The sequence below is a fragment of the Scyliorhinus canicula genome, chromosome 2 (genome assembly GCF_902713615.1).
Source record: "Scyliorhinus canicula chromosome 2, sScyCan1.1, whole genome shotgun sequence".
NCBI classification, from domain to species: Eukaryota; Metazoa; Chordata; class Chondrichthyes; order Carcharhiniformes; family Scyliorhinidae; genus Scyliorhinus; species Scyliorhinus canicula.
The window spans coordinates 23703156-23720529 of NC_052147.1; the positions used below are offsets into that span (position 1 = coordinate 23703156).

Below are 17374 nucleotides of genomic sequence, written 5' to 3' on the forward strand. Positions count from 1 at the left end.
GAACTTTGTAGGTTGATAGTCAACCTGTTTGGTTGCGTCATGAAACCACCTTCCTTGGCGATCGAGTCCTGAGGTGGGACTTTCAGAAAGTACAGTTCAGAAACAAGGAGGCTCCCCACTGCACCATAAGACCTCCTATGGTGTTCAGTGCTGAGGTTTAATAGATTCACCGGAAAATGTGATGACTTTATGCATTGTTTCTTCGGGACTAGAAAAGAGCTTCTTATTGTGAAAATTACTTTCCAAAACAATAAAATAAAATGCATTTTAATGTGTTCTTTCCACATCTATCTGATGTGCTTGATGTACAATTGGAAAGTGTTTTTAATATCTATTGTGTAATACAATCGAGGGTGAACAAAAAATAAATGCCTGATATGATTTTGTTCCCACTCTGGGATTGTTTAATTGATTGCAGTGTTTTTCAAAAAAGCAATATCAGCATTTTAATTCAAACGCTACTCTTAATAATGCACAGGAACCAAAAGGGGGGAAAAGGCTTCTCATCAAAAGCAGAAATGTAAAAATACATATTTTTATTCAGTAAAGGTTTTTCATTCTAACAAAAGTATAACATATAACAAACACCCTTGCAAAATACGCTCACCCACAATCACCTCCCCCAACCCTCCATCAACAAACAAAACTCAACAAAAAATAACCTCACACCCTCTCACCCCCGCCCAGCATCTGACTGTGACTAATTCCCTGAAAAAGGAGTTGAAAGGCTATCATTGCCAGTAAAACCCTTCCACCGACCCCCTCACAGTGTGTTTAACCTTCTCAATGCACAAAAATTCCATCAGACCACTCAGCAAGACCGAGGCACTGGGAGGTGTCGGGGACCTCCTCCACCCAAGACTCCAGGCTATTAATCATTTATAATTGGTAGCAAAAAAATGATTAAATCATTTTGGGACCAGAAGATTTGTAAATAATGCGTAGTTAACAGTCATACAGCCCATTGCTGAACAAAAAAAGAGACCCACTTTTCAAAGGAAAGAATAGAATAATTGAAAGCAGAGAAGGAGGCTATTCGGCCTGTCGAGTCTGAGTCTGCTATCTCCAAGAAAAACCAAGACTTCCTGCGCCCCCACCATGTTTCCCATAGAGCTGCAATTTTCTATCCCATCAAGTGCTTCCTCAATTTCCTCTTAAAATTCATGAGTGAATTTGCCTTTGTCACCCTTTCAATCAATGCGTTCCAAGTCGTAACCAATCACTGCTTAAATCCTCATGCTGAATTTGGCCCATGCCAAGCATGGGTCAGTTTGTGCGGAGTTTGCACGTTCTCCCCGTGTCTGCGTGGGTTTCCTCCGGGTGTCCGGTTTCCTCCCACAGTCCAAAGATGTGCAGGTTAGGTGGATCGGCCATGATAAATTGCTCTGAAGAGACCAAAAAGGTTAGGAGGGGTTATTGGGTTATGGGGATAGGGTGGAAGTGAGGGCTTACGTGGGTCGGTGCAGACTCGATGGGCCGAATGGCCTCCTTCTGCACTGTATGTTCCATGTTCTATGTTCTATGTTCAGTGTTGAGTGCCGACCTGTATCCATTGCGATCAACAGAGGATCAATTGCTGGACAGCAGCTCAATAAGATAGGTTTGTCCCATGCATACCTTCAGATGAAGGTAGCAGATGGGTCCAAACTCTTCTAACGCTTGCAACAGACAAAGGACTGTTCAAGTACAAGAGCCTATCATTCGGAATAATGTCTGTACTGGTCTCAACGACGGTGTTCAATGTTATTTAGATGACACTTTAATTGTTGGCAGGACGGAACAGGAACACCTAAAACATTTAGATTATGTTTCATCATCCTGGGCTAGTGCGCAGTCAATTCCAGGCCTACTTGACCTGGAGTCACACCACAAGTGAATTAACAAATAATTTTTCGAAAAATACTCAAAGTCTTTGACCCTTGGCTGCCCAATAATTATGGCCACCAGGTTTGTAAATGTAAACACAATTACTGTTTATTAATAACGAGAACTGTGATTAAATATGCAGAAAATACAACTGGCTAACTATTATCTCATTTCTAATTCCCCACTTTAACTTGCACCCCGCTCCTCCCACCACCATCATCTAAATACACACACAAGACAGACAAACAACAAGGGGAGAAAAAAGGTAAAATAAATCATAAGTAAAAGGGAAAAAGAATATTTTTTTCAGATGGTTGTTTTCTGTACCTTACTCCTGTTCAAACTTTACTTTCAGTCTGAGGCTTTACTGTAGTGCAGGTTCATTCAGGCCTCCGTAGTTTCAGAAATATAGCACTCACAGCCTTTCAGGAAAAACTAAGGGTCCTGGTCTTTGTTTGCAGCCTGTAATGGTTTTGCTGCAGATTCATTCATGCAGGTTCTCTGCAATTCCAGAAATACAGCACTCACAGCCGTTGTGGAGAGAATACAGAGGAAAGGGAGACAGTCCTTCTCCCTGTGTTTCTAGGAGTCAAGCTGAATTCCTTGGGACTCTGAAAATGATTCCACTGGGATAGGATCCAATCCCCATCTGTTACCGAGCAGAGTACGGTCTTTTGGCCAATTCATCGACCACCAGCCAATCAATAAAGCCAGTGCCATCCTATCTCTTTCTCTCTCTCTCTCTCTCTCTCTCCGGTGTGAAAAATTTTGAAGCTCCTGTTTAAACTGGCAGAGACTAGCAGAATGTCCTCATCTAACTTCTGAATTCCTCACTTCTCTCTGCGATTTACCTTAAAGATACATGTCCATTAATCATCCATGGATCAAAAATGAAAACAGAAAAATAAAAGAAAAGGGAAATAAGGGAATAAACAGGAAGGACCTTTACGAAGACACAATGGAGCATCTTGAAAGACACAATCTCCGTCTCAAGAGGGAGAAACGTGAAATTTTCAAATCATCAATAAGCAATTTTGACCATGTAATTGATAAAGTCATTCTCCACAAGGAACCTAAGAAGATAACTATGATTTTAGGTGTGTCAAGATCTCAAAATATATCGCAACTGAAATCATTTTTTAGGACTCATCGATTACTTTGGAAAATTTATTCCAATTTTGCAAACATGTTAAAACCACTCCATACATTATTATATGCAGACCGACAATGGACGTGGACAAAAGATTGTGAAGAAGCAAATACTGAAGTCAAAAATGTGCTGACGAAATTGGAAGTTCATTTCGACATTAAGGTGAAAATACGACTCACATGTGATGCAATTTCCCTATGAGGTGGATGGAGCTGTCTCTCATATAATACCAAATGGAGATGAAAGACAAATAGCTTTTGCATTGGGAACTTTGACAAGCGCTGAACAGAATTATGTTCACCTTTTTATTCATATGGAAATTTTTCAGTCCAGCAGAGACAGGAGTAATTGGGAGACATTTCTTTTGGTAGATTAAAGTTTTATATTATTAGTGTTTAGCATTTATAAATATGTTTAAAATGAAAGGAAGATATATTTTTATTTTTTGAAACTTTGGTTTGTCAGAGGCTGTTAACTCCATTAAAAGAGTACTTTACTGTATAGAGTGAGTTTTAAGTCGCAGAAGGTGGAAAGAATGATTTTTCTGAAACTTTGCTTTGTCATGAGGATTCATTAAAGGAACTATAATGGATAGAATGCGTTGATCACACCTATGATACTTTGTGTTACTGACCACAGGTTGTGTGGGGCCTTGCGTGGCTGATCCTAGAGCCACAACTTCAATCACTCACATGGCTGAAGTTTCCAAAAGGTGGTATTGGATGTTAAGTCGTGGGGTATTCCTTTCTCAGGCTCCTTTTCCAAGCCTCCTCTTGCTGTCGGGGGTTTGCGAAGAATTTTGACTCTTCAATCAGGAATTCCTCCAGTGCAGACGGAGGCCATTCAGTCCATCGTCACCGACTCCCTGAAAGACCACCCTACCTGGGTCCACTCCGCTGCCCTATCTTCATAACTTAACTTGTACGTCCCTGTACATCCCTGGATACTAAGGGGCACTTAGCATGACTAATCCACTTAACCTGCACATCTTTGGACCGTAGGGTGAAACCAGAGCGCCCAGAGGAAACCCACGCAGACACGGGGAGAACGTACAAAGTCCACACAGACGATCATCCAAGGCCGGAATCAAACCCAGGTCCCTGGCACTGTGAGGCAGCAGTGCTAACCACTGTGGCACCGTGCTGCTGCTGTTTCCTCCCACAGTCCAAAGGTCTGCAGGTTAGGTGGATTGGCCTTGTCAAATTTCCCCTTAGTTGCCCAAAGGTTAGGTGGGATTTTGGGGATAGAGCGGGGGCGTGGGTCTGGATATGGTGCTCTTTCGGAGTGTCAGTGCAGACTTTATGGGCTGAATGGCTTTCTTCTGTAGCCATCTGGGATGGCCACTTCCAGAATACAAAATGGATGTTTGGAAAGACTATAGGGAACTATGGACAATGCTAAGAAAGCACAGAGCCTGTATGCGTATTGGAACCACAGCCCCCAGGCGAGACTGAAACTGTAAGGCAATTAGCATATTGATGGCCCATCTCCGGGAACAAAGGAATGACACTCAAGTAAGCGATACTGTAGCAGGCACCCCGGCGCCAGAAAGACACAAACAAAGCAAGGCCAACGGCCACCAAAGACACGCCCAGCCATCAGGGCACCCAAGCCTTTGTTGGTCAAGATCAATACGAGTGATCAAGATACGGCCCAATTAATCGGGGCCAAGTTCAAGGCCCGCCCAAAAGCGCGCGAAGCCCCTTCAGGTATAAGAAGAAGCCCCCGAGAAAGAATCGCTCTCTTGGACTCGGCTCTCGAAGCGGAGAGACCCGTCCACCAGCTGCACCAGAAGCAAGTAAGTCCAAGGTCAACGCTCGCCATCAGACAGACGACCTTAGCTGGTCTCCTGTACCTCTTTGAAGCCAACAGCCTCTGATCCGAACAACGGCCATTGTTCCTCTGACTGAGTGGGCACCCGAAGTTAAGTATAGGCGTTAGCGTGAGAGATAGTTTTAGTTTGGGGTATTTTGTACATGAGTAGATATTATTGTGTGTGTAAATAAATAGTATTGACTTTGAACTAATTAACTGGTGCATTGGTTCTTTGATCAGTATTCGGGTTTGAACTTTGTGGCGGTATCGAAAGATACCTGGCGACTCTAGAGCAAACATAATTAGGATTAAGGAAGGCGACCATATTGACCGCTGTATTTATAACCAGATAAATATAGCAACATTTCTGCACTGCAGTTATTCTATAAACATGAATAAAAAACATCAGATGTTACATGTCCAGTGAAAATAAAAAGCTCTGGGATACTTTTAAAATCTTATGACCATAATCTAAATCAAAACATACAAACATTTCTAAGCATGCCACACGTTACTATATGGAATAATATAGTGCAGATTTAAATAGTTTCACAGATTTGAAAAAAATAACAAAACCTATGATAAAATTACTTTAGAAGAATCAACAACAGTAGTAACGCCAGTTTAAAAAAAGAGCAAAAAAACCTGTTTAAATAATGTTTTCAAAACACTTGTTAAAACAGTTGCTTGTTTTTTTCTATCTGTTACAGTGCCTGCCCTCGATGGGTGGTCCCAAGCTGACTGTGTCATAAGGGCCCGCGGCTGCGCAGACCGGGCTGCTGGAGGCCCCGGGCTTCCGAAGATAAAGGAAGGTTCCTCGCAATATCGGAACGCAGGTAAGTGCGCACATTTCTCTTTCAGTATTGGTGGCCCGTGGTTTCCCGCCGCTAGTCGAAAGCTACGGACAATTATTTTTAGAACAGAAGTTGAGAACCAAATTTGGTTTGTTCTTACTACATGCCATTACTACCATTGTAGAGCGACAACAACAAAATTAAATTACTCACCGTGAACAGACATCAGAACCAAGAGAGTTTTAACAAGAAACTACTCTTCAAATGAGAAGTGAGTACCTGCCACAATACTCGCATAGGGTGCAAACCGATGACGAGAGTGTTTGGAGGAGACACACTGATCGAATCCTCCCTTCAGAAAGACAATTTGTAATTTCCAACTGAAGGCTCGATTCAACTAAATGAGACAAAAGTCCCATAGCGAACGTGTTTATCCGCATGGTTCCTGCCGCTAGCTGTGGTGAGAAACACATGGCTATTCAACACGACTTGCTTTGTGTAAGGGGCCTCAGCGGGGAATATGCAGCCGAGGCCGCACATAGCCCGTTTTTGTACACTGGGGAGCTCCACTCACCGAAACTTCCCAGTGTAGGGAGAGATCAGGACGTATTTTTAAATGATGTCCTTGAGTCCGAGGCCCTCAAAGCAATCTCCGACCGCCCCCCCAGCCTGAATGCATTATGGGAGGGACCATGGTCCCCCACAACAACCAACATCAACACAGGGCACCCCCAGATCAATTGCACATGTGCACAAAAAGTGCCAGCCTGGCACCCTGACAGTGCTCCTACCAGCTGACAATGTCACCTGGTACCTTGGCAGTGTCTGGGCATGTGGCTGGGTGCCTCGGACCCATTGGGAGACCCCCAAAGTGCCGTTTCATCTGGTTCTCCTTTGTGGGTCCCAGTGCTGAATGGCGCTCGCTCGAGGTCTCTGAGGCAAAGATGATAAATCCCAAAACCTCAGGTACCTCGGGAATCTACACATTAGAGTGAGGCCTCCTGTCTAGCTCTAATATACAGATTTGCCAAAAAGTTATCCCGCCCATAATGCGCAGGATTCACATTGCAACCGATCTCGCGAGGCGTTGCGAGCTGGGTAGATCACTGGAGCGGGGTCTCCCGGGTTTTATCGTCCACGCTTCACTGCAGCGAGCTGCTTTCAGGCACAGCCAGGTTCACCCCCTGTATCTGAAAGGCCAACATTGTACACTCAAGATTGGGAGAACCATGAACCATCAGCATCTGTAGAAGCTGAAGAAGAATCAACTTTATCAGAAGATGTGCCTGAGCCAAGTGTGGAACAGACTACTGAGAGTGTGGAAACAGAGACTCCTAAACGACGAATTCAGCATAAATGGTACCGAGATTCACCTCAAAGCTTCTCGTCTTGATATAAATTGCCTAATAATAATACTTGGTTAAATAATCACTGTTTACCGTGAGTAAAAGTTTAATTTAAGATGTATTAATATTTGTTGCACTGCAGGAGCAAAGGGTGATATTATGTATTGCAACCAATGTCCTTTTGTATAGTGTGTCACATGATTACGCGGTAAGATCATCAGAGGTACTTGGGAGATTTCCCTCTCTTTCCTCTTAGATTGTGAGCAAACAACACCTCTGCAATAAACTCTGACAACTGGTTAAGCAACGTGCCATGTGAGAATCTGGTTATCCTTTGTCTTCATTGTGCAGAAAAACAAAACCCCGCAAAACATAACAATGTAGAATCATAGAATCATAGAATTTACAGTGCAGAAGGAGGCCATTCGGCCCATCTAGTTTGCACTGGCCCTTGGAAAGAGCACCCTACCTATACCCACACCTCCACCCTACTCCTGTAACCCAGTAACCCCACCTAACCTTTCTTTTGGACACTAAGGGCAATTTAGCATGGCCATTCCACCTAACCTGCACATCTTTGGACTGTGGGAGGAAACCGGAGCTCCCGGAGGAAACCCACGCAGGCAGAGGGAGAACGTGCAGACTCCGCACAGAGAGTGATCCAAGCCGGGAATTGAACCTGGGACGCTGGAGCTGTGAAGAAACTGTGCTATAAAGCAGCTGAAGGTGATGAAAGGCACTTTATAGATCTAATTTACTTCTTCCTTTTCTCAGTACCTTTCCTCAGTAGGTTAACTGTTGCTTTATGATTTTTAAAACATGGACTAAAATAGAAATGATGAATTACAAATAGCACAGCTGTGATAAAGACCCCATCGCATACACAGCAAATATTATTCACAAACAAATTCTTAATGTTCCTGGTCTTGGAGGAGAGACCAGCATTCGGGTCAACCTGCTCCAAAACTCTGTAGAACAACACAGGTGGCACTTGCCACATGATGTATTACAACAAGCACTCAACGGCAGAGAAATCCTGACCTCAATGTTCCTGTTGCTGCCTGGGATGGAGATGGTCAAGCCCATGGGAAGGGGCAAAGGCTGTGACCAAGCACCTCAATTTTGAATAAAACTCCATACCACATGGGAAAGAAGTATGTTTTTTAATGTCCAAAATGGCAGCATGATATGTTCGTACCTGTGGCGAGAGGAAGTCCGTAAAAAAACAACAGCCAATTATTTCACTAAGATATGAAAGAATCCCAAACAATTCAAATACTTTTCAGGCACAGCTTGAAGCAGTGTCTCACTGTTTCTGTGTCAGCTTTCTGTTGAATATTTTAGCTGGTAGTAATTTTAAAGTGGGCTGCTGTGCCTTGCTGTTCATTCAATTCTTGCTCACTTTTTTAGTCTTTCGTTTACATATGTGTCTTTAAGCTACCTCCCTTGACCCCCTACTTAAAATTCACACAAGATCTGCGGAGAGTAATACATTCTCGGACAATTTACATAATTGCCTGGGGGGGAGGGAGTGTGGGAGTGGGTTATAGCACTTGTGATTCTGTTCCCAGGAGCATGTCATAGCTTGAGAACGCTCCTTGCAATTTATTGTATAATGCATATAATTTTTCATTTCTTTTATCCCCTGTGGTTGAGTTTTTTTGTTTTTCTCTTGCTGTTGGATATTTCGAACTTGCTGAGTCCAATTGAACATCACAATATAGTTTTACAGTTGGACTTTGTCCAGTGAATAAGAAGACAATTTCTGATAATCCATTAATGGGTTTCTCTTGCAAGGTTCATTCATATTGTCTCCTTAGGCTCTGAAGAGTGCATATTATTTTTAAATAATGTCATTTCATTGACTTCTGTTACTTAAAATGAGCATAATGAGACAAGTCATTTGCTGCCACATTTTGAAAGCATAAACTTTGCACATCCTTTCATATAAAACTTTAGACCTTACGGTTATAACATTTTGAAATGAGCAGTAAAATGGCCTGACCAGGAATAGGTTATGCTGGGCCTCTCAAATAGAGACTGGGATTTGGGAGCAGGAGCTAGAGGTCAGAGTTTGGAAGTTAGGGATTGGGAGCAACTGCGAGAGAGCTTTCTTCAAATTTCCAAACTCTACAACGAGCTCAGTAAATGTGGAAAACATTGTAGGTCACCGGTTACTGATTTGACCGATAGTAGTTGGCACTGGTACTGACGACCGAAGGGAAAATAATGTTTATCCTTCAAGGTGAGGATAACCAAACGATGATTAAGTTTTGAATGATCTTCTGTCTCAGGGTTTCCTCTCTTTGTGTTTTCTCTGCATCTATGAAATGTTTTTGATGGAGGCCACACATTTACATTTGATTCCCTTAGGTGCAGCAATCCTAGGTGCACTTCTCCCTGGACTCGAGTTTGATATCAAAACTCCGAAGTGAAGTCTTCAGAGCGTCCTTGTAGCGCGACAGTTGACCATCATGACCGCAAATCCCAGAATCAAGCTCTTGTTCAAAGTGTTGCTTTGGTATGCGAGTGTCAGGCATTTTGACATCATGAGCAGCTCAACTCAGTTGTGATCGGCTTAATATGGTACAGACGCTTGGCAAGTCAGCTCAGGTGGGCACAACGGTGATATTTTATTGTGTATGCCCCGCCCCTCCCCCCAGCAGAGGGGAAGGATGTAGAGCTTAAAGTTAGTGTACTCTACGCCTTGAACAGTAAGAGTCGCGGCACAGTACCCCCGGATTTCTACTGAATGTGATCCGGAAGCCAGGGAGATTTTCTGAGTTGCGGGTAAAATTGGGAGGGAGCAGCGCCTTATCGTATCTGGGTGTATGAAGCTGCCTGTGCTCCCGGAGTCTAAAAGGCAGGCCGTCTCGTGCCCGTTGATCCGGACGGTCATCGTAGGTTTTGCCAGGTGATGAGGCCGGGACTGGTGGAGCGTGATGGAGGCGAGCTTCAGAAGGTGATGGGTAGGCCGGTTGGAGGTAGCGGCGGCCAGCGTATGACTGGGTGAGCAGGCCTTCCAGGAGGCTGTGGAGTGGTCCCAAGGTGGTGGCCCCCATGGGTCGCATGTGGTGGGTGACATTGGAAATGGCGGCCCCCATGGGTCGCGTGCGGCGGGTGGAGTACAAGATGGCGTCAAAGATGGCGGCCCCCATGGGTCACGCGTGGCGGGAAAAATTGAAGAAGGCAGCAAAGATGGCAGCACCCACGGGTCGCACATGGCAGATGGCGCAGCAGCTGGGGGCGGCCCCGACAGGCAGCAGGCAGCGTTGCTGGGCCTAGGAGTTTTAAGGAGAGATCGGGCCTGGCAGGCTTTCGCAAAGTGACCCTTCCTCCCACACCCATCGCAAGTCGCATTGCGTGCAGGGCAGCATTGTTTGGGATGCATATGCTGGCCGCAAAAGTAGCACTGCGGGCCTCCAGCATTGGCGGACTGCTGTGTGGCACAGACCTGAACCGCACTTGAGTCGGATGATGGCGGCACCCACGAGGTCACAAGGGTGCCGCGTGGTTGGAGGTATAGGCCTCCATGTTCTGGTAGGCCACCTCCAGCGAGTTTGAGAGTTGCACTGTCTCTGGGAGGCCGAGTGTACCCCCCTTACTGCAATCGCTGGCGGATGTTGTTCGATTTCATGCCTGCGACATTGGCGTCACTAATCAACAGCTCCGTGTGTTGGGGAGCCGATACCACCTGGAAAGCACAGTACCGGCCGAGTACCCGCAAGGCAGGCAGGAATTTGGCTAGTGATTCTCCAGGGTGTTGTCGCCTCGTGGCAATAAGGTGCTTGGCATACACCTTGTTTACAGACTTTACCTATTGTCCCTTCAGCAGCAGTATCGCCTCCGTATAGGAGGGGGCGTCCCTGATGAGAAGGAAAACTTGCGGGCTCACCCATGTGTTGAGGATCTGCTGCTTCAGGAGGTTGGTGAAGTCTTCGGTGGAGGATCTGAGGTAGGCTTCAAATCAGCTTTGCCACTGCTCGAATGTTGCAGTGGCGTTGGCCGCCTGTGGGTCCAGCTCCACGTGATCAGGCTTGAGCGATGAATTCATCTTAGATGTTTAGCTTATTAAATTGATGAGCCATCAACAAACACGAGACGAGTAGTGAACGTAACCGAGGCTTTAATAAACTAAACAGAAAGCCTCTTGGCCTCGGATCCCGAACTGGGGCAGCGGCAGAGACCAGCCACCTTCATACCGAGCCTGAGGGGAGGCGGAGCCAGCAGGCAGTGGTTTACCACATTACATATAATACGGTGCCGCATTGTCTCTCTGCTGAAATGCAGTCTTCTGCGGCATATCCATCAGGTCATGAAGGACCAATGACACCTGTACGTCTTGGGCCATTACTAGCCTCCAATTCTGCCTCCCTCCCTCCTCAGCCTGATGCGCTTGGGACTTCAGCATGTCTGTGGCTGGCCCCTGAACATGAGATGCTACCTCCAGCCTGAGTTGGTGTTTCTGCCTTCTACGGGATTAGCATTCCTCGGCTGCCTCAAGCAATGCGAGGGCAGCCTCCGCAGGATCAACATCAGCAAGCATCGTTTTATCTGGAAAGAATTGGAGAAGGAGAGACAGCGACAATCAATTAGCACTTCCATCCCAGGACCCTCAAATCTCCCAAGACACCCCTGTCCTTCCCATGACTGTCCCACCTTCTGACAGAGTGCCATCCAAAGAGCCAGTTGTGCTGGCAAACCTTGCTCTACACATTCACTCCTGGGCACATCAGGAGCCCCTAGACACAATACTGGGGATGGTGAGGCCAAGGCGGAAAACTCAAAATCAACTGCATTATTTCATTGGATCACTTTGATCAGAAAAGATAGAACTTGTTTTTACTTCACATATGACATACGTTGAAGATGCTAATAAAAGTTGTTGTTCGAGACATCAGAGGGTTATTTCCGACTGTGTCCCTTCATGCTTTAACTTTAGATCGACTTTATGAAGACATCACATCAATAATATATGAGGAACATGAAAGTTCCTTTCCCTCTGCCTCGAGACAAACGTTTCAAGGGGATACATCACTCAATTTCAATAAATATTTGTCTCTGGGCTTTATCTCCTCACCCAGTTTGAGGTTTTGCGACAGTTATCAACTCCGAAGCAATTTTGACCAGGAAATAATTCAATTATTTCAATTTTGTAGTGTGTGAAGAGTCCCTAATTAATCATTTGCACAGACACCAATAACTGTCTTAGGTATCAGCTTGGGACATCTAAAAGATGGACGCTATAAATTTAGCAGCCAGTCCAATGCCTGCACAGGCTGGGTTCAGGCCCATCCATTGCATTGTGGCTGGAGTCCTTTATGAAGTGAAGCTGTGCTATGAAATATTTAAGAACCATTGAAAATACTGGAGAGCAAGGGCTAAGTTTTTCCAATAACGAAGCGGAGGCCATGCAGGGCATGCAAAGAGCAACTGGAGGCCTTGTAGGAGCAAAGGAGTATTATCTTGTACCATCAGTAGGCTGGAGGCCCTCAGGACAAACACAGCAGGTGATGGATAGGAGTAGCTGTATTGATCAATGCCAGGAAGAGCAATGGATGAGGCAAGTGGTGCAATTGGAAGGATTTTATTACAAACCTGGGCCCGATCCCAACAACGGATACAGGATAGAAACCCCAATATTTTAATTCTAATTTTGTAAGACTGTGAGAAAAGGACATGTCACTTCAGGAGTCGTTTCATGCAAAATAGGGATATTAAAACAAACTTTGTTACTACCATAATATTAAAATATCTTTAACATCACAGGAGAAAATAGCTTGCAATTATCCCACAAACAATGCTAATCAATATAGTGACACAACAACCCTTAACTGCTATCTTTATTTCCACTCAAACAACCAAAACCATCTCACGTCACAATCCACTTTTAAATACAGTTAGCACTCAGGAATACTTGCTGTAAAGAGATGACTTGATTATTCCACGTTGCAAAAGAGAGATATTTTGAGACTGTTTTAAAGAAAGAAACCTGACACCCAGTCAGAATAATGCAGACTCTCTGGCTATTTTCCTTCACCATCTCAACTCACCTTCCAGCCAAAAACTAACCTGAAACTTCAACACCTGACTGCTTCAATCCCTGGCTTCTCCTATTAACAACATCATCTTGCTGAACTGAACACATAGGCATGATCTTTCCACCGTGTTGAGCCCACGCCAATCTTGACGCGTCGGGTGCATCGCAGGAGAGGCTCAAATTTGGTTTCAAGCTGGATGCAAAACTTCACACGAGTCACCTGACACAAGACGCCAGGTACGATCTGGATTGCGCAATTGTGGTCTTGATCCAGGTAATTATGTTCAATATGTGTGGCCTAGTTGACGCTGCATTCTAGGACCATAGAATAGAGCCATAGAATTCCCACAGTGCCGATGGAGGCCTTGCGGCCCATCATTTGAAAGAGCACTCTACTAGGCCCACTCCTAACCCAATATCCCCAGGAAATCGCCACAGCTTTTGACACTTTGGACTCCTGGCCCCCAGGGTTACAGGCCGCACCTCAAGGCCTCACCTGGGAGACCAGTATGATGGTTACTCCAAGGGTCTTGGATGTCGTGAGAGCTCCCCCCCCCTGCATGGGCGGGTATGGGAAGGGCAGTACCTTGACATTCCCCCTGGCACTGGGCACCCTGGCATTGCCAGGATAGGACTGCCGAGGTACCATGCTAGCAGTGCCATGGTTCCCGGGTGCTAGATTGCCAATGCCAAGGGTCAGGGCCTGAGTTGGGCCATTCCTATGAAAGGGGGATGAAGGGCGTGTTTGAAGGGTGATGGGGTTGGATGGCACTGCCATGTGGACAGGAGCACTGCCTGGGTGTCATGGTGGAAGTGCAAGGAAGTCTGAGTGACAGGGTGGCGCTGCCAAGGGCCAGAAGGTGAGGGGGACCATGCCCATGAAATGAGGATAGGGGGGGGGAATGCAGGGCAGGTCATTAGGGGCCTCTGGGAAGTTGGAGGGCTCATAGGAGGGGGTCTGAGAAGGGAAGAGGTGATGTAAGGGGGCTTGGGGGGACCTGAAGTGGGGAGACCGCCAGGACCGCATAGCAGGGTTTCCTCATTTGGGGTGTGTGGGTTAGTGTCCATGTGTGTGTGTGTGTGTTGGCGCGGGGGGGGTGGGGGGGGGGGGGGGGGGGGGGGGGGCTGACATTGAGCATGGGTGAGGGCACCCACAAGCTCACTTAGAGATTGGAGCACCCTTTCAAAATAGTGGCCCGATCTCCGAGTTCAGCTCCACATGGGCTAAAGAAAAATTCTAAGGGTGGGATTCTCTGGCCGCGTTCGGCTGGCGACCAGAGAATCCTGCCTGAGGTCAATGGAGTTCTCCATTGTACGCCACTCGCCCATAGCGTTCTTGCAGCGGGCAGGATGGGAGAATCCAGCCCTAAAGGAATGGAGAACTCCATTGACCCTAGGCAGGATTCTCCGGTCGCCAGGCAGATGTAGTGGGAGAAACCCGCCCTAAGTGTCATTGAATAGCAGTTGCCCTGCTGCTGAGTCAGTTGTGGAGGAGTATTCGGCCGGGAAGCAGGCGGCCCTCCGGGCGGTGTATTGCAGGGCACCACCGGAACGGTCAAGGCATCACTAATGACAGTCCGTGTGCCCACATAGGCCTTATTGTGTTGAGTCTCCGCTTCAGTCTCTGACCTCCGTACTGGCCTCATTAGCAAAGTCCTCGGGGGGTACCTTTTGTGCCCCAAGAGCCAGTTACCAATCCTGGAGTGGTCCTCGAAGAGGCCAGGGATGACCAACTGCCCAATATCTAGCTGTTGAGCACACACATGCATGATCTTCATGTGGTGGTCACACACAAACTCCACGGAGTGGAACCCCTTCATGTTAACATAGGGCACCAGATGGCCGGTGAGTGCAAGGCGACATGCATGCAGTCCATCAGCCCCCGGACCTGGGGCTTCGTGCCGATGGTGGTGAATCCTGCTGCCCGGGCATCTTGTTGGGCTTGGTCCACGTCAAGGTTTATATCATTTTCTGTCCGGGGAAAACAGGACATCCATGCGATGAGGGGGAGGCACCAACTTTCTGGTCGTAAGACCAGATGCTTCCTCCAGACATAGTCGCATAATCGTAGAATCCACCCCTAAGTTTTGACGCCGGGGCAGGATTTGTGGAGTTCCATGACAGCAAAACCGGCTCCGCACCTGGACCGATTCAGCGATGTTAAGAGGCTAGCACCGGCGTAATGTGGAACACAATTGTTTCAAATGAGAAATGGTGCCGGATTCGCCGGGTTTGCGATTGACACTCAGGAAGCTAACAAGCTGCCGCCGCACATACACACGTCACTCCCCACACATACCATCCCAGACAACAAGATGTCAGCAAGTTGAGCGGCTGGCACCCCGTTTCATGGGCATCGAGTTGGAGACCCTCCTGGACGTGGTAGAGGAGAGGCAGGCCACCCTGTAACCTGGTCTGCGAAGAAGGCTGCCAACCACCATCCTTCGCCGTGTCTGGGCACAGATGGCAGAGGCGGTCAGCACCACGGGTAACACCATCCCGACCAGTCTGTGCAGAAACAAAACTGCACAACCTCCTCAGGGCGGCCAGGGTGATGAGGCAACACTGTGCGCCTGGCACCAATGCCACCCCCCCCTCCCCCGCCCGCCCACCCGCCTCCAACCAGGAGACCTAACCTAACCCCCAGCCTGCATCACATGCCAGCACCCATACCGGCTGCCATGGCTGGGTCCCCTGGCCACTGAGGCCACCAACTACCCACCACCTGGGCTGCATGCATTGGTTGGACTGTCTAACGTTGTCGTTTCCTGTTTCTCTGCCCTCCAGGATAAGGCCGCCCATAACCGCCAGGAGCGGGAGAAAATTGGAGGTGGAATGCCAGACCTGCGGCCCCTCACCGTGGCAGAGCAGCGTGCTCTGGATGCGTTTGACAGGCCAGGAGAAAAGGAAGTTGCCGGGGTGGAGGTCTACTGGGGCGAGGAAGTGTGATCCGGCTCAGTTACGGTTCAACGTGACATGTGTGTCAACCCCCACCACCCCCACACTACCCTCACCCTCACCCGCACTCCACCTTCACTCCCACACCTCCCTCACCCAACACCACCCTAACCGCCAACCTTGCCCATACACCACCCCAGTCACATCTCCAACACCCCCACTCCCCAGGCCCATAGTCTAATCTTGTTTTGTGACTTGCAGGACCTGCTGGTGTTGGAGCGAGCCCATCTGGTGTTCCCCATCCCCAGCCACTGCCACAGCCTGAACGCCAGTGTGCTGACCAGCGATGAGGACACGGACAAGGATGGTAGCCATATTCCTGCGACCCAAGACACCCCGGAGCTCGAGTTCGGGGATAACACTGTTTTCCCGCCCCAGCTGTCTCCAACACACTCCACCATCCCAGAGACACTCACCTCGGTTGGGCACTTTAGTGAAGAGGCTCCTGGGACACCCTCCGGTGCACACCTCACAGCTACACCGGGACATCAGGTGGGGGTAGGAACTCCCAATGGGGTGGATGGTTGGAGGGCGGCCCGTCGCCAGGAACTAGCTGCCGTCCAGTTGGGTTTCGGGCTTCTTGGGTTTCGATTGTGAAAATGCAGTCGGAGAACCAGTGACTACATTAGGGGTTGTTGGGGGGCATCCAGTACTTGCAGGTGCAGGTGGAGGAGTTCAACCGCGAGCAGGAGCAGGAGGTGGTGTTGAGCATACGTGCTACCCAGGCCATCATCGCACTCATGGCATCCGTGGTGGAGGCCTTGGTACAAGGGTTTTGTCTATGGGTCATCGCGTCCAAGGTCTGGGGCATTCTGTGCAGGCGGGGGCCAAGGCCCAGGACTGGGCTATTGCCAGAGCCACCTGGACATTGCAGTGGCGCCCCTGATCGTGACCCAGTCACAGCAGGCCATGTCTGAGAGCATCAGTGGCGTTGCCCAGGCACTGGCCGATATGCCACAGTCACAGAAGGAGGTGGCCCATTCCAAGAGGGAGATGCACAATCACTGGCTGATGTTGAACAGACTAAGACGGAGGTGGCACAGTCACAGTGTGATATGGCGCAGTCTCAGATGAAGGTGGTCCACTCCCTGGTTGCGAGCATGCAGTCCTGGCCAAGACGAGAGCGGGCTTCCAGGACTGGCAGTGTTTGGTGGCGGGGGTGCCTCTGGTGATAGCTCCGCTCACACCCCCATCCCTTGGAGTTGCCCGGGGAACATCCCCCCCACCGAGGACCATCGGGCCCCCCCCGAGGGAGGAGTAGGTGATTCGGCCTGTGGTGGTGATTCCCGCAGGGGAGCTGCCAGAACAACGCAGCACCTTGGACTCCTCGTCGTCGTCCCCTCCACCCCCACCCCTCCCACCCACTCCTGCAGTGTCCGTGTCCCAGGCTTGTCCCCCTCCCTAG

At 48.1% G+C, this 17374-nt stretch overlaps 1 long non-coding RNA gene across 1 annotated transcript in view; it reads left to right on the plus strand.

Moving 5' to 3' along the window:
• The first annotated feature begins 5594 nt into the window (after positions 1-5594).
• Positions 5595-17374, plus strand: part of LOC119951505 — an 878265-nt gene continuing 866485 nt past the window's right edge. Inside the window, exon 1 of the long non-coding RNA XR_005457639.1 lies at positions 5595-5667. This is a non-coding gene — a long non-coding RNA (uncharacterized LOC119951505). The remainder of the gene's footprint in view (positions 5668-17374) is intronic.